At 33.0% G+C, this 23462-nt stretch overlaps 1 long non-coding RNA gene across 1 annotated transcript in view; it reads right to left on the bottom strand.

Annotated features, from left to right (window-relative positions):
- The window catches only part of LOC129397630 (uncharacterized), a 31916-nt gene extending 14777 nt beyond the window's left edge, over window positions 1-17139 (bottom strand). Inside the window, exons 1-2 of the long non-coding RNA XR_008625227.1 lie at window positions 17074-17139; window positions 14546-14689 (exon numbers count right to left, since the gene is read on the bottom strand). This is a non-coding gene — a long non-coding RNA (uncharacterized LOC129397630). The remainder of the gene's footprint in view (window positions 1-14545; window positions 14690-17073) is intronic.
- Window positions 17140-23462: the final 6323 nt, after the last annotated feature.

Raw genomic sequence — 23462 nt, forward strand, 5'->3', positions numbered from 1 at the left:
GGCTAAAATGCTTGTACATATTTTATCAAACTCACTGGTTTTCTTCTGGCCTATATAAATTAAAAGAATTCTAGATTTTTATTAGAAATAACTAGAAGAAACCCAGGAAAGCATTGTTATAATATAAAGAAACTGAAAGCTTATAAAAAGAAGAACATCACAATCATTTTAAACCATAGAAAGATAAAGCTTTGATAGCAGTAAACAAACAACAAAGAAAGAAAGATTCACAGCACTGGGGAACAAGGGAACAAGATAAACTGAGATCTCCTAACATAGTGTTTCAATATTCTTGCCATTAATAGTGGTTTTCTCACAGAGAAATTTTGAACAAAATGCCTTAACTACATTTCTCTGCCAATAAAATTGACAAGATAGTTGCAGAAAAGCTTTCAAATCCATTGCAAAAGCAATTTATATTCAATTTACCTTCATGTATAGTTAAAGAATAACACTGGGATTTTGCTTCTTCTAAGTAGTCTAAGAATATATTTCACTACCATTGATTTAGTCAGTACAGTAAAAGTATGCTTTTTATGATATTTTTCTCAAGTGTAGTACACGCTTTACATTATAGCAGAAATGAAAAAAAATTATGCCTCTTCTACAGATTTTTTGGCATATGTGAATATCTTAAATAAAATAAGATCTCAATCTAATGTTATATGATTAACTCACAAATTAACTCTAATTTGTATGAACTGTTAAAATTTACAAACTCAGAATTTAAGCTAGAACAACAGAAGTCCAGGATCTCCTACAGCTATAAATAAAATGTGTGTGTGTGTGTGTGTGTGTGTGTGTGTGTGTGTGTGTGTGATTATTTAGAGTTTTTAGGACAAGTTTAAAAAACTGTACCTACATTTGTGTTAATTTACATTCCAGAAAAATAGTAAACGATGTCTTCTTGCAATGGCTCCCACCTCGCACTGAAGAATGAGATGAAAGCCATACCTGACAGGTAACAGGTGCTCATAGAGACTTTAATCCTATTAGCAGAAAATTGTTTGTGTTGACTGCTCTCTACCAGCAGCTAATTAAACTAATAGAACAGGCTGCGAGTGGGGGCAGTGCAAAGTAATGAATGACTTAAATGTGGAGAATCTATTTTGTATAAAAACAGAATCTACATCACATTTCCCCTGTGATTTATAGTAATTTATAAATAACATTAATAACAAAAAATATTATAATGCATACTAATTCATACATTAAACATTAAATTTTAATAGCCAATATACATATTTATAGCTTCATCAATCAGGAGTCTTGAGAAAAACAGATATTATAATATATGAGTATATATTAATTTATTTTAAAATATATTATTTTATGGAATTAGTTCACCTGATTACATGTACTGGCAAGTCAGATATTTGGAAGGGCCCTGACCAGGCAAGAGTTGATTTAGTCTTGAGTCTGAAATTTGGAAAGTGGGAAGGCAGGCTAGAAAGTCAGGCAAGATTTCTATGTTACAGTAGAAGCCAAATTCACTTAACTTAATTCACCAAAGTCACTTAACTATCTGAAAAATTTGAAGACAGCAAATCAAGAAAGAGGAGCTAATGAAAACTATAATAATCAATATAACTGAAAAGAATCTATAAATGATATAGCTTTTTCCCATGTAAAGTATGTTTAAAATCAAAATAATCTATGAAATATTTATATTATTTTGCTTTTGAAATTAAAATAAACCTTCACACACTAGCTCATGTCTGCAAAGTAAGAAAGCATAAAAATGGATTTAATCCATTATAAAGTTAGAGAAAATAATATATTCTTTCTTTGGACAAATGGATTACCAAATAATCAGTATTAGCTTTATTGTATTATATATTGTATAGTTTTCATTGTCCTAACAATTTCCATGCAAAATTCTCAGATGAACTAATTTTATTTAAAAAGTCTTCAAATAATTCCCAACAAAAACCACATTTTAAATAGAATCAATTAAGAGAAAACAATATTTTACATAATTCAGAGGTCATCTTGTGCACCTCTCTGTGGGAAAACTGTCTGCACTGAAAAAAAAAAATGATGCTTTCAACATAAACAACAGATTTCACATAGGCAAAAATAATTTGAATCTATTTATGAGAAAAATCTTCAAAAATTTCACAGATTGGAGCTATTAAATACCTATAGCCATGATAGTGTTTATGAATATTTTTCTTGTTGGAAAGAATCTCCATTTTTTTCTGCTACATCTTCATCAAACCAGCACTACACCATTCATTTTGCTGTTTCTATTGTTGGTCAGAAACAGTTGCAATAGATACTGAGATTACTTAAGGGACAGAAAGCCATTTCAAGTGGCATTAAAACTTGATTATCTTTCAAAAGAACGTAAAATTATGCTTTATGAATAATTTAAATGTGATTTCAGTTTTAAATTAGATGTTGTTATTACCATAATATTTTCATGAGTGACCAGAAAAATAACATCAAAATAAATTAAAACCAGGTAAACATAAACTACACTACATTTAGAAACAAACACTTGGGGTTTATGTTTTCACTGTTATTGTAGTTGTTATTGTTTTGTTAGCTTGTACTAGATTTCTGTTGAAATGAAAATTATAATGAATATACCTTTTACATTTTTCCTTGGTGTTATGATGTCAAACATGTTATATTTTTCTTGACAATTCAAAATTTGCTCCAAAAAAAAGATGGTGGTTACTACAATATGTGTGCTCTTAAATTTGTCTTGGTGTAATAAGATAAAACACACAAAATAAACTAGGCAAAGGCCTTTTTATTCACTCAAACACTTTTTTATACTTTTTACTTGCTAGGTATTTAATACATATGTGAACACTACTTCAATTATAAATTATGACACATCTCTCTTTGTAGCTCTACATAAATAGTTACATTCATTTCTTTGATTTCATAAAAAACAAAGATTCATATATTGACACAGCACATTTTTTCCAGAAAAACTTCTATTATCATTGATGTAGCTTGGCTTCTTGAAACCAAGTATAATTTGAATTCATATTAAAACTGCAGCTTATATTCCATTTGAATCTAATTATTTTGAAACAAATTAACAATTCTCAGAAAGCAATAAAATAAACACTAAGTTAATATTGAAGAGTGTTTTTAAAAACTTGATTTTTTGGCCCAACATTATAATCCATTTTTGAATTATGAACAGCATTGCACTAAGTTACATTGAAGAGAATTGAAGAACAAAACTTCTAGTGAATCAACTGAGCTTAGTTGTATATTTATACTTTCATTCTTCACTTTGCATTATTCAGAGGTCAGTATAGGATTGATGCAGGGCAGGCAAGCACCCAAATTGAGGCCCAGCCCAGGAGGCTTCTTGTCTTCACCTAGGAAAACATTCAAGGGCGAGCTGGTGTACAGCAGCAGTACAATTTCATGAAGAACATGGCTACCCTGCAGGCAGTGTGCTCAGAGGAGCAACTCTGAGGCAGTTCTGCACTCATTTTTATATCCACTTTTAATTATATGCAAATTAAGGGACAGTTTATGCATAAATTTCTAGAAGGAGGGTGTTAACTTCCAGGTTGTCCAGTTATTGCCATGGAAGAAGCAGTAACTTCTGGGTGATGCCATGGCAATGGTAAATTGACATAGCACACTGATGGGAGTGTCTTATGGGGAGATGATTCTGCCTTAGACCGTTTTTGACTAGTCCTCAATTTGGTCCAGCATCCAAGCCCCACCTCCAGATTAGTGTTCTGCTTCCTACCTCAGGATCATGCAAACTACTTTAAATTATGATACACACACTCCTGAGAAATAGACAAATTTCAGGGTGGTACAAAGGCACAGAGAGTTTCATAGAAATAACTTTCCAGGTCTTTTGACTTCCATATAGACTTTTCCTAAAACTGACTTTCCTGAGGCTGTCTGTAACTGTTGACAAGGTTCACTAAGCATCTCCTTCCCATTCTATGCCTTCTCAACTATTCCAACTTTAGAAAAAAAGAAAGAAAGAAAGAAAAAGGCACGTCTCTCATTTGGAATTTTTTATGGTATAGATTCCTGGGGTGTGCATGTACTAAACTGCTAAATAATTTTAAACATACATAATTGTGGAATATCCCTTAATCTCTCTCTTTCATAGATACCACTATTAAGGGCAATGAAATGGCATATTTTTTTCCTATACGCAGATATGTTTTAAAGCATGGTGAAAGTCAAAACAGCTTTTATTTAATAACCTCATCTCTTCTATCCCCTGATGATTACACCTTTCAGGTGTCATCACAGTCCCAAGAGAGAATGCAAAGAGAACAGAAAGAAATACTGATGGCACCAGCACTTTACTACATTCAGGCAACAACCCATGGCAAGGTCCTAGCCTCGCCTTTCTATCAGAATTAGAAATCAGAAAACAGAATTACCACATAAGCACGCATTAGCATGTTTTTCTAAATTGAAAAATGAAGTGTGACTTTCTAGATAGAAACTCATTCTGATTTGGTTGATTTGTTTGACTGAATTCTTGACAATTAAGATTGTATTAGCTAAATGTCACCTCTAAACATTTGAAGAAAACATATTTAAATATATTGACAAAGGTGTCTTTACATTTAAATATTTTAATTTACCCAAACTTGGATTGTCACAATGCTTCAATGATAGAATAAAATTTTCTTAATTAAGTGGATATATATAAATGGACTTTTTGAGATGTAGTCACATGTACTTTTAAAACATAAAATTAATAATAAGATGAATGTCACTTCTACTGTCTTGATTTTTATCTGTATAGTATAGCTTTTGAACTGATACATCATGACAGTCCAATTCAGGGATCATCTTTATGAGCACAAGTGTGCATATAGTACTGACCTTAACTCTAAGACTTTAAGACCAAAATACTGTCTTAAATATCACAGTAAATTAAAATATAATAATAAATATATCTCATTGAATGCATAAGTATTATTTTTATAGAAATTATTTCTATGATTCTATTTATCCTTATAATACTTCAGTGAAAATTAAAAGGCAGTGTATCATTCTTTTCTAAGAACAACTTTTATTTGTAGATAGTCCTTGTTAAAATGATCACCATGATTGCATTTTTCCTGAAATAAAATAAAATATAAAAAGGCTTCATTTGGTCAAGGTTTTAAAGAAATATTTGAGAGGTAGAAAAAAAACCTTCAATACTTAAAAATGTCTAAAATTATAAAATCATCTCATTTATAAGTAATGTTTATATATAATAGCTCATTTTATTCTTTAAATTCTAAATTAGTCTATTATTATCCTCATTTTATAAAGTGAACCTTAATTTTCATAGCAAAAGTTTTCTCCTCCTGCCTGCAAACCCTATCCACACCATTACTATCGAATTTTACCTCACCTTTGGAGGAGTATTTTTACTAATTGAATTATATGTGTATGTATTCCAGAGTCATGTAAGCACATATTCTTTATTTCATAGGACAGACATTTTGGAGGAAGAGTTTTTCTGAAAGACCCTGTGTCTAGAATGTGATGAGATCAAATAATAAATTTGGCCTCAATATAACTAAATGAGACATGGGTACAGCCTGGAATTCTTTTTTTTTTTTTTCCTTTGAGATGGAGTCTTGCTCTGTCGCCCAGGCTGGAGGGCAGTAGTGCAATCTCGGCTCAGTGCAACCTCCACCTCCTGGGTTCAAGAGATCGATTCTCCTGCCTCAGCCTCCCAAGTAGCTGGGACTACAGGCACCTGCTACCATGCCCGGCTAATTTTTGTATTTTTAGTAGAGATGGGGTTTCACCATATTGGCCAGGCTAGTCTTGAACTCCTAACCTTGTGATCCACCCGCCTCAGCCTCCCAAAGTGATGGGATTACAGGCATAAGCCACCGCACCGGGCCCAGCCTGGCATTCTTATTAAACACAGTTATCATTGCATCTCTGATTTGTGTGGTCCCCCCTCCTCTCCCATATTAAAAACCCAAGAGAACAACAGAAAGCAGGGGTTAAGAGTGTAGCATTGTGAAATCATACTCTGCCTAGATATTAACCTTGGCCATTATTTATATGGCCTTGAGTATATTTTCATGTATTCTAAGCTTCAGTCTCTTTGCTGGTGTTTGTAATAATATTTACCTCATGGTATTGTTTTGTGAGTTAAATGAGGTAATCCATCAAAAGCATTTAGTTCAGTGTCTGGTATATGATAAACACACCCCAAATGCTAGCTATTGACTGATACATTTTAGATTTGTTTTCCCTATTGATCTCATTTTTGGGTATACTTTGTTATTAATTAGCATTTTGTTTCAAATAATTAACATATTATTTTACTTGGTTCTTATAGCAAAATGCAAACCTTTCTTAAGGGAGGTGGTTGAAACTTTTGGCTTATTTTGGATATTCTCTGTGACTTTTATTAGTGTGATTTCTACAGCCAATTATCATGGCTAATCAAGAAATAGCTGACTCAACAATATTGTTAAATCATCACTATATTTAAATTAGTGTATAGACTAAAAACTAGAAATGTGACAACTGAAAATTCTTTCTTTAATCTTCTACTTAGAAACTGCACACAGATCACAGCTGCTGTTTATCAAGTCAGCCATCACACCTGTCTACACATTTCTTAAATCTCTTTTGTTGACTGATGTTTGCTATAAATGCAGTCATCTCTCATTATAAAGCTTTTCAGTTAATGTTTTATGTTTTACAAACCCTACAGTATATGCTGCATGGCTCATTTGGCAAGAGTTATATTTTGCATTCTTCAGATGATGTTTTGCAGATTATTTTTGGAGAAAAATAAATGTACTCCATGATATAATATACTGTTGAAATTTTATAGTGTGGTTTTGTAGAAAACAGGTGCACATAGGTCTGCCCAACACTGAATCTGATTATCTGCCTTTTAAGATCCAAGTTTGAATTTGTAAATAAAATGATTCATTTTCAATAAAGTCATTGGGAATATAGCCTACATATTAAAGTCCTTACTTATTGCTTTAGTGGTTACTTATCAAAGAAGAACATAACACTCCTTTCGTTACCAATAATTTTAAATTTAAAGGGCAGTTAAATAGTCTTACAAAATATCCATATGATAATTCATTATTTTTTTCAAAGATTTTTAATTTAATAATCATGCAGGCATATTACATACTGTTTACTAAGATTATAAACCCTCTCTCAGATTATCTGTTTAATCACAACCTAATAGTGCGTTATGAATAAAGCTTTTTGATAAAAAAGTTATTTTCAAAAAAATTTACACACATTAGACAATATTCAATTTATATTTTCCTTATATTCTTACTCCCTTTTTCATCCATAAAGATACTTAAAGCACTGATTATGTTAACTCTGCTTATACATTATAGATGACTTTTAATTAAATTAATTTTCAACTGACAAATGAGTGCTTATTTTAGCAAAATTATTCTTATGACATTTCTTTTAAATTAATTCTTTCTTTTGGCTTTTTTTTTAAAGCCATTTCTTTTCCCTAATCTGGCTCATTTTTATCCTTTTATCATGGTCTAGATTATATCAGAACAGGTTTTGTTGTTTATTCAGAATAGGTTGCCTCTAAATCTTCAAATTACACATGTGCAAATACACATAAACATATAATAAATAAATGGAATGTTCTCCAAGGTAAATTATATAAATAACTCTGTCCTAGAAAATTATTTGCCTTGAAATCCCTGAGTGAAAACAAACACATGAATGGAAAGATGGTGTGAGACTATGGTAAAGACCCAGGAGGTCATGAGTGCTGAGATATGAACTTTGTTCCACAGCCTATTAAAATTCGGTAAATTACTTGACTATCATGACCCTTTGTTTCCTTACCTTTAAAAAAGATGAATAAAAATATAAAAATATGAGAATTACATGTCTACTAACTGGATAATTTGATTTAAAACTATATCTGCTATATACAAAATATTTTCTAGTCCATTAAATTTTAATAGCTATCTAAAATAAAATATTATACATTTGACATCTAGATTATGATTATGAAAATTATAAACCCCCAAATCACTCACTAGTGACCATGTGAATTTTTTTAACTACATTTTTTGGTCAAAAAAAAACTTCCTGCTGGGCTACATGACAGGTTCCATGGCTATGTCACATTCTTTGTAATTTTAGAGATACTGAAAATTGAGACATATCTGCCTTCTATTCCATTCACATCCTTAGCTACCCTGTTCTCCCATATCTTCTGTAACAGTTTTGCCTCGTTATATAATAAAATAAATTCTTTCTATCCAGTAATACTATAAGTAGATTCACTGTAAAGTTAATTTTTCAAACCTAGAAATTTTGAGAGGGAAATGAGAAGCTAAAAATAATTTAAGTTACATAATTTCTATAATCTTTATTTACTCTGCAAAAGTGGTTTTATTATTTTGGCAAACATATGGAATTGTTCTACTAAAAACCACTTCCAGAATTAAAATGCTTTCTAAAATAAAAAAAATTAAAAATACTATGAACAAAACAAGACAGAGCTTTCTAATTTAACTGAACACTTTAAAAATAAGAATAATTACTCAGTACATATTCACACGTTAAAATGAAATTCTTATATTGTGTTTTTTTCTGACATTTTGCTACTGCTGTGTATTTGAAAATGCCTTTATATAGTCTATGTTTACTATTTTAAGGAAATAGCCTGAAATAGACTTAAACATTGTAATTTTTGTTAATTTCAAAATATTGAAACCTCTATTGACTTTTCTATTTTAATATTATTTAAAACAACAAAATATTTTTAATTGGCATTATGCTCTGTCTACACATGCTGAAATACCAAGTAAATTCATAGTAATTCTGCAGAGTGGAGAATAATCTAACTTTTATTATTTTTAACATAAAAATGTGAAAAATTTATATTTCGATATTTTAGCAAATACTTGCTTCTTCTTGTAAAAATATTTTAGAGGACAAAACTCAACAAGTAATTTGTTTCTATGATTTCTTTGAATCATTCACCAAATCAAGGTGCTGCAAAATCATAAGCATATTGAATGTCAATAAATTCTGGAGCTAATTATAAATTAATTTAGTTCTAAATCGGGGTTCCATAACATTTTCTTTCCACAAGTCTAAATATTTCAAAATGTAGTTATATAATTTCAAAATAGAAACTTTTATACTTTTTCAGCTCTCATGGTTTAATTCATTCAGTTTACTCTCTTGTTTTTTTTTTTTTAGCAATATGTTTCAACGTATTTCTGTTTTCAGTTTTTAAAAAATACTGCAATTTGATAAAAACTTCAGATGTTAACATTTTAGTGCTCATTTGATTGAATTTTATAGAGATTTTTCAACTACCTTTGAAAAATGAAATACTTATTTAGTTAAAATTGTAACGCAATTTTATGATGCATTTGTTGATATCTGATTTAGTTCTTCAATATCTCAGGCATTCACAGTATTCAACTGATAAGGCTAACAGATAAATAAATAACATGCTGTAATGTTAACATTTCTTTTTGCTCCTAATATCACCTTCATTTAAAAAATGACAGTTAAATTAATCTGTGTGACATAAACATAATTTTACAATATTTGGTTACTTTAAAAGTCAATTTTGATTAAGTAAAAATTTCAATGATTTTTGATGCAATTGACTTCTAAGTTCACCAAAGTTAATACGTGCTTCTTTAGTCTGTAAGTTCCTTCTTTAGAAACAACATATTTTATAATCATATAATGTACTTTATCAATTTTTGTAAAGTTACAACCAAAAAACTCCAAATACATTATGTTTAATGTAAAGCCTTTTAACACTATTTCCAACAGCAATAATATCATATATTTCACGTGGGACAAAATTACATGTCAAGGGCTTTTTTCTGAGTCCATAAGTTGGATGAAAAATTTAAACTGTTATTGGAATTAACTGATTTTTTTACCTGAATTATTTGAAGAAATCGATATAAAATTTGTGTTATTTAACTATTTGCTAAGTTCTGTTGAAGGAGCCAACAATTAGAATATAGAAAGCTGTAAAGAGCAGCACTGCATTTAACAAAAAGAATAAACAAGATCTACAAAATCATAACTCTCTTTGAAGCCAACAGAGAGTTGATTTGCAAGGCAAGTTGTTATTCTGAAATCTAAAAAAGGAAGGCTTTCCAAGAAGAATAAGGTTGCAAGCACCGGCTCCCATTTGCCAGAACCACCATGCAAGTGATTAAGAAGCAATAAGTGAAATTTTTAACAAATTGCTAAAGTTTGGGTATTGGTTAGCTTTAGAGTACAGAAACCCACAAATACCAGGGGATGGATGAATCAGCTCAACACTCTTCAAACATCTTCACTGGGACTCAGGAGAAAGACTAAGAACAAGGCAGGAGATTATAAAATTTTCCCAGCTAGAGCAGGCAAGGAAGGAGAGAGCAGTTGCCATTGTGGAAAAAAGCAGAAACTTTGATGGTGATTCTTCCCTACAGAACTAAGGTGTTGTCAGACCCAGTGTCAAGTTCCAGCCCATGCTATGGTCCAAGGAGAGTGGGTGAATTGGCAGTGAGGATTTGAAAGAACACACAGGGGCTGTAGCAGCTCTCTTCATCAGCAGCTCTCTCATCAGCAGCTCTCTCATCAGCAGCTCTCTCACACTGTTCTCCTCTGTCTCAGCAGCCTGCTCTGGCTCTAACTCTGTGGCTCCTGCCGCTCCCACCTCCCAGACACAGCTGTATGACTGGCCTACAAGGCTAACTCTCCCTTAGAGAATTAGCAGCTTAACTCTTTCCCTCTGGGCACAAACCAGTTCCTGGTGCCCCTCTGCCTGCCTTCAAGGCGACAGGCTCTCCATTGTAGGGGTCAATAGCATTATTCTCTCTCTCTCTGTCTCTTTCTCTTCCTGGGCATGAGACCACAAGCCTGTACAGTGTCAGCAGGGCAGTTATACCTTTTTCAAACAATAGTGGCTTGGAGCTAAGTATGAGCTTACACAAACAGGTTATATAACAATGAGAGTATGTACCTGGGCCCTAAACCTGCTGAGTCACTCTGGCCCAGATGTCCACCTCAGCCTATTCCTTGACCAAAGCACATCCATGTACCTTACAGGTGTTAAGTTTCTATTTATTTATTCATGAGACGAGTCTCACTCTGTCACCCAGGCTGGAGTGCAGTGGCAATGATCTCGGCTGACTGCAACCTCCACCTCCCAGATTTAAGCCATTCTTGTGCCTCAGCCTCCCAAGTATCTGGGACTACAGATGCATGCCACCACGCCCAGCTAATTTTTTATTTTTATTTATTTTTTTTGAGACCGAGTCTCACTGTTGTTGCCTGGGCTGGGAGTGCAATGGCACGATCTTGGCTCACTGCAACCTCCACCTCCCTGGTTCCAGCAATCCTCCTGCCTCAGCTTCCTGAGTAGCTGAGATTACAGGCGCCCGCCAGCACACCCAGCTAATTTTTGTATTTTTAGTAGAGACAGAGTTTCCCCTTGTTGACCAGGCTGGTCTCAAACTTCTGCCCTCAAGTGATCCTCCAGCAATGGCTTCCCAAAGTGCTGGGATTACAGGTGTCTAAGGCATTAAGTTTCTGAGGAAAGTTAACAAACTCTGTTGCTTCCAGGACACAAGTGAAAACTGGTTGCTGCAGAGGAAAGGAAAGGGGAAAAAAGCCTAAGAGGAAATACAAAAAAAGTCCTGAGTCCCGATCATAAGTGATACCCAACAACTAGGGAGGTAAAAATCCACTGAGAGAGTCTAAAGGCAACAGGCATGTATCTTGACTGTCTTTGTTCAAGACAGTCAAGAACTCCTGGACTGGCCTGGTAGCTCATGCCTGTAATCCCAGCACTTTGGGAGGCCTGGGTTGGCTAATCACTTTAGCCCAGCTGTTCAAGACCAGCCTGAGCAACATCATGAAACTCTGTCTCTAACAAAAACAGAAAAATTAGCTAGCAGGGTGGTATGTGCCTGTAGTTCCAGCTACTCGGGAGGCTGAGGTGGGAGGATGGCTTGATCCCAGGAAGTCAAGACTGCAGTGAGCTGTGATCGACCCACTGCACTCCAGCCTGGGTGACAAGTGAGACCCTGTCTCAAAAACAAACATGCAAACTAACTAGCTAACTAAACGTGCTGCACCCACCAACAGGCTAGCCAGCAAGTGCAAGCAAGAACAGTTTACTAAGGAAGTAACAAGAGTATGAAAAAGACACTCTCTGAGGCACTAACTTTCATGAAAAAACTTAAAGCTAAGAGTAGAGTAGAAACATTGAGAAAAAGAAACTAGCAAACCAGCCCCTACCCTAAAGCTGAAACACACAATATTAATGAAATGTGAATTTTCTACAAAATTATCTTCTTGAAGTAACCAGAGGAGAAAATATCTGTACTCTTGATTTAGGCAACGTTTTCTTAGATATGACACCAAAAGCAAAATCAACAAAATAAATCATTAATAAATAGTCATCATCCACAAACTTTTAAATGCCTTTTCATTCCCTATGGTGTGAATGAATACACCACATGTAAGTCAATATATTTGCAAATCACATATTTAATAAAGAACTTGTATTGAGAATATAAAAGGAACTCTCACAACTCAATATAAAAAGGAAAACCCAAACAAAAAAATCCAATGCAAAGTGGAGAAAATATTTAAACAGAAACTACATTGATAGCTGATATATGGATGACAAATCAACATGTGAAAATATGATATACAGGTGACAGATGACTACATGATTCATTCTACTTCTAGCATTTGCCAAAGAAAAAAGAAAACATATGTACACACACACACACACACACACACACACACACACACACAAGAATTTAAGGCAACACCAATGTCATAAAAATATTGACTACCCTCTGTATGTTGGATAGCAGGACTATTCAGGCTCTATTTCACACAAGCATTTTTGCATCTATTCTAACATTTTGTGGTGTTGCACAAACATTTTTGCATCATATTTGCATCTAATGATTTCTCATCTTTCTTACTGGTCACCTGTCTTGTGTCTTAATTTATCCATCAGGTTATGGCATGAATCATATCACAAATATCTGGTATACTACTTGACCATTAGGGGCAAAAACATCCGATTGTCTCAAAGCTACCCATGACCAAATGGAGTTGTCTGTCCCTGGCCCTGAATATTCAAGTATACATTATTTTATCTGTGCGCATTATGCATGCTGTCCTTGAAAGAGGGACTTTAGATATATTATGTTTTTAAAACATCAGGAAAAGAGGGATGAGTTACTGTTGGTGTCTTACTGACTGAGCCATGTTGTAAACTGATAACTCTATTCACTGCACACGTTTCATACCACCCTAACTCAGAACATGGCCAAATTTAAAGCACAAAGTGGAGTTTGATGAATCTATTGCAGCTTATTTTGATTGACTATTAATAAAAATAGTTTGTTAAAAATGGAAATTCAAGGACAAATAATAAGCCAAGGAAATGAGGATGATATCTAACACTATTACATCTAATGAGCTATTTGAATACTTTTTCAGTTTTCCATCTCCATTGTTTTGGACCTTGCTTGTTTGGAGGACTTGGCCCCCAAGGGAGAGACAATCACACTGGGTATACAACAATGGTTACATTAAAGGAGCTGTTGATATGGTCATGTAGCCATTTAGACACCACATGATCATAATGAAACAGGCAAAAAGGGGGTTTGCTTGTAAAATTAATCATGATTATCAAGGGATTAGAATGGTATAGTTGCTAACATGGAAATGGAAATATAGCCCTGGAACTCAATCCTGAAACTGACTACAATTACTTCAGTTATCAATGTCCCCTGATAGATGTTAATAGAGAATAACGGTAATGCAATACATGCAGGACCACCAAATACTGAAAAAGAAAAGATTTGTCTTGCTCCAAGGGTTGAATAATAAGCTTAAAATGCTGGTTGAGGGGGAAGTAACATGCAGATGAAGGAAAGAATCGAAGACTGACATAAGTATCAACAATTTCTTCCTTGCTTTTTTATGTATGTATTTATATTGACTAAGATTTTCAATTATTTGATCTAACCAGCCCCACTAAGATATTTTTCAATCATATTTGCTGGTGTTGTTAAAATTAGAATTTACTGGTGAGATTATAGATTATCTAAACAAGATTATGACTGAACCATAAGAAAAATCACTTAAAGGGATACAATGACTTATAAAACATCTGAGGCCCTGTTTTCATTTATAGATGCTATAACAACACGGTATTGATGTGCTTATTTTTGTTACTGTTTTCATCAAGAAGCTTAAATATGGAGGGAAGGCATATATATGGAAATTGAATAAATAAAGTTAGTCCCAGAGAGATGACATATGGGCTCATTGATACTGATATTACAGCCCTCTTAGAACACCTTCCAATAATTTAGAAGATGAAGTGTTTATAAGCAACATTTTCCCATAGCTCCTTATAGCTAGAATTTCAGACATTATTCATACTCTTCCAGTCAGATACATTTTCAAAATTTATTTCATATTAACATAAATTGAAAAGAGGTAGAGAAAAAGCAACATTTTTATGGCAGGTGTATTAGTTCATTCTAACACTACTAAAAAGGCATACCTGAGACTGGGTTATTTATAAAGAAAAGAGATTTAATGGGCTCATGGTTCTGTGGGCTGTATAGGCTTTGGCTTCTGGGGAGGCCTCAGGAATCTTAAAATCACGACAGAAGGTGAAAGGGAAGATGGTAAATCTTCACATGGCCTGCAGGAAAGAGAGAGAGGAAAGTGGGAGGTGCTACATATTTTCAAACAATCAGATCTGAGAGCTCTCATCACAACAGCAAGGGGAAGTCCTCTCCCATGATTCAATCACCTCACCCTCTCCTCCAACAACACGGAATTACCACAGTACATGAGATTTGGGTAGGGATGCAGAGCCAAACCATATTAGCAGGGATCCTTTACCACACTGATGACCTTCTACCTGTTGCTGTTACTGATATTACTGCCTCCTGACTACAGCAGTGGTTTTGCTGTATAGCTTGAGGAGTTTTTATTTCTGTAATTCTAAAATTACAAATTTACTCGAACAGTAAAGATCTATTTGTCTCAGTAATTAATTATGGACTTCTGCAATTTCAGTTGCTTTCAAAATTCTGCACAATAACTCCTTGTTAAAACTGAAGGAGGCTAATATAACTATTGTCAGTGTCAAAAGCCATAAATAAATGTACTTATCATAGCCTAAAGGCAATTCTACTGACATGAGTAGAAGCATTAGACAAGTTCCCATGAGAATAAATTCATGTCTTCTTATGTGAAGTATGTGAAAAATTGCAATTGCTCTAAGCTTCAGGAATACTTAGAAATAAAGGATACCATGAGACATTAAAGATAGTAATAAAATCAATTTTGTTAACTTCAAATTCATAAACTACTTCAAAATTGAAAGCAACAATGTAAATAATTTCTACAGATATGTTCTGTCAAGATATTGTAGATTTTCTTTAGTTATTTATTTGTGCAGGTAGAAGTAAAATAATAAAAACTTTTAGAACAATATTTAACACACAAACACACAGATCCTTTGTTAGATAGTACAAAAGGACTTCTACATTGTTTCATTATGTAGAATTTTTGAAAACATTCTTGGTAGTTGCTGTGTGTTTTAACTGAGTCTCGGTTAATTGTTAAGTGATTTCCTAATATGAGTTTTTGGTGGTGTCTCATGGAATTCCTAGTTTGTTACAGCAACGCTGCCTGGAATATTATCTCACTTCATCCCTCATACCATTTCAGGTTAACTCCTACTTTCCTTTCAAACCTTTACTCATGTAGCCACCTCCAAAAAAAAATCTCTTCATTTCTTGAAGGGAATTTTGAGTTGGTGCACAATTTCCAAACTCCTGGAGTACCCTATTTGTATATTCTAAATATACAAATATATTATCTAAAGTTTTGCTTTTGTAATTTCAGTAACCTGCAGTCAACTGCAGTTAAAATATATTAAATAAAAAATTCCAGAAATAAACAATTTATAAGTTTTAAATTGCATGTCATTCTGAGTACAATTGTTGTATTTTGTTATTAGTTATTGTTAATGTTTTATTGTACCAAATTTATAAAATAAACTTTATCATATGTATGTATATAGACGAAAAAAAATCCTGGACTACATTGAGTTTAGTGCTGTCTGTGGCTTCAGGCATCCACTGGGGTGTTAGAATATATCACTTGTGGATAAGGGTGGACTTCTGTGCATCTGAACACTGACTGGATTACTCTCGTAAGTTTCAACTTTCATCAGTTCCAAAATGCCAATTTCCTCTTTCCACGTTCATTTTTCATCTTTACGTTCTCCTTCTACCTCCTCTAATCAAATTCTTAGGTCACTGAGGTTTATATTGTGAGCATGCTGAACTGATTAAAGCAACGTAAACTATGATACGACGTCTCATTCCACAAAGAGGAGCTTTACAACTTTAGCATGGTACTTAACAAAAGATAATTTAAGTGCAAAAATCTTTTGGTTGTTCTCAATTGACAGAAACCACTATTGCATTATTTAATCTGGATCACTGGTGAAAACAATGTATGCAGTCAATATTCATTGCTTTACTAAATCTGTGAATACTGATCAAACATCAGCTGTTATAGACTCTGCTAGATAATGAGGTAGTGAACTCTTTAGATATAAAAATTTATTGGAAAAGAGAAACCAATAAATAAGTAGACATTATAATAAGGGTACTATATAGAAAATTCAGATAAATCACAAAAATAAAAAAAACCCTGACAATTTGAGAAAGATTGTGGCATATCAAAGTCAATGTTTGCACAGGCAAAGAAGATTGGAGTGATAAGAAATAAACTATTAGGAAAGGAAATTCATACAACTAATATAAATAGTCTAAATAGAGTAATGTATGCTATTTAATAAAAGAATTCTGAGCACATTTTTCTCACATCTCAGAATTATTGTGGATAATGTGAATCCTTTTCTTACTGTAAATTCCATTCCAATAAGAGAAATTTAAAAATTAAAAGAGGCTTTATTTTATTAAGGCTTTACTTGCAGATTTGAATTTGGTTTAATTAACTAACCAAAGATACATTTTTAACTTTTTGGTCATGGATTTACTTTACCTAGAGTCACTCTTTCAACACATGTTATATGTATATAGAGAGAACATTGGGTGAAGAGTATGCATCTTTAGTCTTAGTTATAACTTTGCCTCCAAATAGCTACTTGGACTTAACACAAATCACTTCACATTTGAAGAAAAATTCACCATCTGCAAAATAAAGGAGATGAGTTATATGCTTTTTCCATTTCTAAAATTTGATAATTGTATTAATTATATTACTGGATATACTTTAATATTTACACTAATCATAGTAATAGCATAAGAACTTTGATTATGATGTTTTTCTGGTGAAGATATAACCTACAGAAAGAAATGCAGGCATGACTGAAATATAATTAAGTAACACTAGGATATTTGCCATAGTATCTATCCCTACATCAGTTATTATATTTCCTGTGGCCTCTATACATCCCTCCTCTCCATTCTTCACAGAATAAAACTCAAAGTCTTTGAACACATTGGAATGAAGGATTTCATCTTTAGTTTCCAACAAACTTAGTTTATTATAGATTCCCTCTGAGAACCTGAGCCAAATACAATTCTAAAGTAAAATTTTTTTAAAAATTAATAAAATTAATGTTTTTTGTGAAACAAATAATTTCCTACAGCAGCCTTGAAAAAATGAGTACCAAATAAGGTACCAGTTCTATCATATATTATTACCTATTTAACCAAAATTTGTTAAAAAGGTTTATTTTGATCTAAAAGTAGCTAGATAAATCATAACAATTGTAACAAACAGTCACAAATCTTATAGAGTTATAAAAATCAGAATTTACTATTACTTGGGAATCTATTGGTCAACTGAGTTGTTCTGTTCAGCTTTTTCAGGCTCAGATCATCTTGGCTGGGGTCACTCATGCATATAATGTGTCAACTGGGCATATCTACTGTAAGATAGCTACATCACATGTGTAGTAGCTGGTTGTCTCTTTGGCTGGTGTCAGTTAGTATAGCTATCATATCAACATTGCCTCATAATGCAGCAGGCTAGCGCTGGCTTCTTTAAGCAGGTTAACACATGACAGCAGGATTCTCAGAGTCAGTGGAAACTAAAAAGACCTTTTGAACCTGGGCTAAAAATGGCAGAACAACCATTCTCTCCTATTATATTTTTCAAATCAAGTCACAGCCAGCTCCAATTTATAGTGTAGAGAATAGACACCACCCCTTTATTAGTTGCAGCTACAAAGTAACATTGCAAAGATTGTGAATATAGACCATTTATAAATTGAGACAACTTTTTGTAAGCTACTAACTGCTAAGATTAAGAAGAAAATACATAACACAGAAAAGAAAGAAACCTATCAAAGATATTAAAAACAATACAATATTCAATAAAAATAATATTAAATGAAAAATATATTGTTCTGATATTGGGTTAAATTTGGAAATTTTAATTTTGTACATATAAGCCTGTTATATATATCACATATCATTTATACATATATTTATATCTTTCTCTCACAAGAACAAAATAATAGTAATCTAAATGGTAAGGCAGCACATTGTTATTTGGAAGAAATGAAAGATGTATGCCATCTCTAAACAACATTGAGAAAAAGGAAACAAAGGCTTAAGTGAGTGTGAGCTTCAGCCAACTCACTCATCTGAAAATACAGAAATATTAACATCTTTCAAAATGTGAAAATAAATTTACAACAGCCACAGAGAAATTAACTAAGTCTTAATTACAAATTTGATTTCCAATTAATTTGAGACAGGGATTCACTGTCTCAAATTGATAATTTTTGTTTAATGTTGAAGAGCTCTGCATAATATAACTCAAACAAGATCATCACAAATTCTGTTGCATTTTAGAAAATTTACCTATTTCTTACACTCTTCATATTAATGATAGCATTGTTTTACTTCAAAAACCACTGCTAAAACGTTGACCATTCAGAGTATTGTTTTTTAAGACAAAATTAAAATTAAAAGGGCTTCAGAAATTTTGAGTAAAACTTCTGGAGGGGAATCAAAATTAAAAAGGGTTGCAATCAAGATATTTTCTATAATTTATAGAACAATAATTTAGGATATAATACAATTTAGTTGAGACTGAATTGAATGAGTAAATTCTGCCAGATATTTTACTCAAATAATTACATCTAATTCTTATAATGGCATTTTGAATTAATTACTATTACCTGTACCATTTTGAAAATAGAGAGTATGTGTATCAAAGAGTTTAAGTAACTTGTCAAGTTTCCACAGTTGAGACGAACTAGGACTTATCAAAACATACTATATGAAATATATTTTCTTGTTTACCTTTTTTTTTTTTACATACTCAAATATAGGCAGTAACCCTTTGGCTCCTTCCAATATACCATTCACATAGAAATCCCTTCACCTTCTTCATTACAGAAATAATGTCCCTAAACACAGCATATACTTTGAAATTAACAACTCAAGGTCAGAAGAAGTGTCACACATTCAGCCATCATTCAGTTATTCAGCAATGAGACACTATTCAAACTTCATTAATATATAAAGGAGGCAACAAGATTTATGGTAGTACTCATTGTGAAAAAATATTGAATAGTACTGAAAATAAATGTTGATTTCCTCAAGAAATTGAGAGATTATTATGAACTGAAATATTGCTGTGGAAATCTCAGATCTGAGCCAAATCCAAAAGACCTAAACATTTCAAAGATAAAGCAAAGGTAGAGTTGATGAGTTAGTGCCCTTAGTGTAACTGATTTGTTTGTTTTTACAATGCCTGGGTAATAATAAAAGAAGTTTAGGTGAGGAACAAAAAGGCATTGAAACTTCATTACTATGTCTGATTGTGGAGAGAAACTAAGATGTAGGCTGAGGTCAGAGTATCCTCTTGTGATGATCTTTGGTCAAATTTATTTCAGAAAACAAAACTATATAGCTATGCATATTGAGATGGAAGATTAAGAATAACCCCTAGATGCACATGGGAATATTTTATGCTCCAAAAAGTAGGTTAATAAATGATTTATAAATTATATATATACATATATATTTTATCAATGAGAGTCAACACTCATATTCACAGATCCTGCCTAACCTGAAAGTGTCAATATAATTGTATTATTTATCTTACATCTCAACTTAAGCTTTTTCTTCCATAAAAATATGCTAAAGATACCCGTGTTTTCTAAGAAGATGAGAAATGAATTATAAAATTGGATAAAAGTAAGTATTGGGACGAGTTCTGCTTTCTCAGACCTTCCTTTTCTTCTTGGGGTGCTTTTGCTTTCAAAGAGCAAATGTTCTGCTCTGTTCTTACATCTCATAAATTTAAATTATTAAAGACTACCCTATAAAAAGAGGCCTGCAGTTATCTAACAAACTTCTGACTAAGTGAGCCTGCTCAATTGTGGTCCTGAATGAGGAAGCCCAATGTTGCCACAGGCTTAAGTTATAACCTTGCCTCTATCAGTTAAAAAGAAAAACAATATTTTGATCTCGATCTGCCCGACTCCTGTGTCTGTTTCTTACTGCTTTAAAACTCAGAGAGAGAAGATAGGTGCTATTAACTGGGTACTTTTAAAATCTACAGACACTAAATTTGTAAATTATTCACTATTTACTCTATGTTGTCAGAGATGGAAATTTGTACACAGCTGAATATTAGGAGTTTAAACTTTTAGTTAAGACTACTAACTGATCCAAGAGACCAGGAGGCAAGGAAGGTAGACACCATTTTGCTCAGGAAAACTGACCTTCATTATCAATAGAAGGAAGGACTGAGGCTAAAAATGCCATCAGAAAAGAATGTGCTTGGCACCTTGATTGATTCTTTGGATGATCTTTCGAAAGATTCTGCTCAGGCTTCATGGAAAATGGACCAATAAAGCAGCCACTGACTGGGAAAGATATGACCAGGGTCAAAAAACCCTCAGGAATAAAAGTCTGGGTGAACAAACATAGTAAGGCACGTAGACCCCCAAAACATTACCAGGTAAGGGCAAATAAATTGAGATTAGACAGTAGAGATAAAAGATTTGCATGCTAGTTGCAACTCAGACCAGCTTCAGTGAGGTTTTCCTAGAAAAAGGAACCAGTCAGAATCCTGGTATAGCTATTCCGAGATGAGATAAACATTACATGAAGCCAGCGGGTGCTGAGGTTTACCACACCATTCCTCCTCTAGTCCCAAGGTACTCATTTCTTTTCCCAAGGCTAAGATTGATACCTGAGGTATGCCTGTATCTTGTAAATGATAGATGAAGGGATACAAAAGCTCATCTCCTTGCTTTAATTTGAGAAATATGTTAACGTCTTCCCAGGTTCCTAACTGTCCATGAGATCGACAAGGCCTGTGTTGAGGCCACCCAACTCTTCCTGCTTCCCAACTCCTCCTGCTTCCCTACTCCTTCGTAGAGACTATTCTCTAGAGCATTTTCTAATATTAGAAATCTAAAGTCTTTGAAATTATTGCTTGTTGGGCTAACAGTTTTTAATTAATTTTGTATTCAAAGACCATTTTCATATTCTTCTGTCCGGGTACTAAGAACTGATATTTTTGTTTTTCTCACTTAATATAGAATTGGTTACTGGTTATATAATGCATTTTAATACACAGATCATAGAGCATTTAAGGGAGTCACTATGAGAAAAGAATGGAACATCTCTTTAGATAGAAACAGTTAATTGCGAAGATTACAAAACTCAAGAAAGAAAAAATCAACTTTATTACATCAAATATATTATACATATTATGTATATATTATTTATAATGTATGTTATGTAAAACATATTGTATAGCCTATTATATAGCATTATTATGAAATGTGCATTTGCAGCCAAATAGCTCTATCTCCCATCCTGTGAAATAGAGGAAGTCAGAGAGTCTTTCTCTATTTCTTCTATCTCCTTCCCCTTCAGTTCAGACTTGTATGTTTTCTGCTGAATTGGCTGATTAAGTTAGTGATTTACACCCATGTTAATCTCCTTATCAAACTGTTCCTTGGCCATACTTATTATTTGCAATAGGGATTAACTGAGAATATTTTAAATCTTTAAGTTTAAGTTCCCTTTTGCTTAAAAATACTCGTTTCAAGTTATTTCTCTTCTTGCATTTTACTGCAAGCAGTCAAGAAGAACCAAGCTACTCCTTTAACACTTGGCTTAGAAACGTCCTCAACTAAATATCCAGTTTCATCACTTACAAGTTCTACTGTCCACAAAACATTAAAACACAAATGCAATTCAGGCAATTTCTTTGCTACTTTGTAACAAGGATAATCTTTTTTTCATTATCCAATAATATGTTACTCATTCTCATCTGAGACTTCATCAGAATTGCCTTTACTGCCCATAATTATATCAACATTGGGTACATGATTATTTATCTATTCTGTAAGAAGATGCAAGTTTTCTCTAAGCTCCCTTTTCTTTCTGAGCCCTCACCAGTATTGCTTTTAAAAATCCCTTTATGACAATCTCAGTTTCTTCTAGCATGTACTTCAAAATTCTTCTCCAATACTCATTATCCAGTTCCAAAACTGCTTTCACGGCTTTAGATAATTGTTACAGCAGCACTTCCCTTTTGGTACTCATTTATGTCTTAGTTCTAGATGTTATAACAGAATACCATAGACTGGTGCTTTAAACAACAAGTGAATATATCTTACAGTCCTGGAGACTGAAAGTCTAGAACAAGTTGCCAGTATGGTTGACTCTTAGTGAAGGCCCTCTTCCTAGTTTACAGACAATCATAGTCTTGTGTGCTCATATGATACAAAGGGAACTAGCTAACTCTCTGGCCTCTTCTTTTAAGAGCACTAATTCCTTTCATGAGGGCTCTACCCTTATGAAGGTAACCTAATTGCCTCCTAAAGGTCTCCCTCCTCCAAAAATCATTACATTGAGATTAGGGTTTCAAAATATGAATTTGGTGGTCACAAATATTCACTCTATTGCAATTGGCTTACATGAATCACTATCTCCTTTTTCTAGCTCATGGACACCCTTCCTGAACACATGGAAGAAATAAGGCAATGACACTTGGAATAAAATGTGACTTAAAACAATAAGAAATGGACAATAAAATAGATGTATACAGGCAAATAGCTATGTCTTCAATAGGGAAGATCTTAATATATTATTAAATCAACAGTGTTAATTATATTGATTTTATTGTTCAAGTCTTCAGTACATTTGTAAATTTTTTGGAGGGTTTGCTTTATCAGTTTTTGGAGGAAAGAGAGAGATTATGTGTGTGTGTGTGTGTGTGTGTGTGTGGTTTTCTATAATTATAGATTTACTTATTTCTTCTGGGTATTTTGTCCACTTGATTTTGAACAAACTGAATTTTGTTAGAAATATAAAAGTTATGGTAGCAATTATGCCTGATGGGGTTTTATTGTAGAAAGATCATATTCTAATATATTAATCTTTGTT

This window comes from Pan paniscus, chromosome 3 (assembly GCF_029289425.2).
Source record: "Pan paniscus chromosome 3, NHGRI_mPanPan1-v2.0_pri, whole genome shotgun sequence".
NCBI lineage: Eukaryota > Metazoa > Chordata > Mammalia > Primates > Hominidae > Pan > Pan paniscus.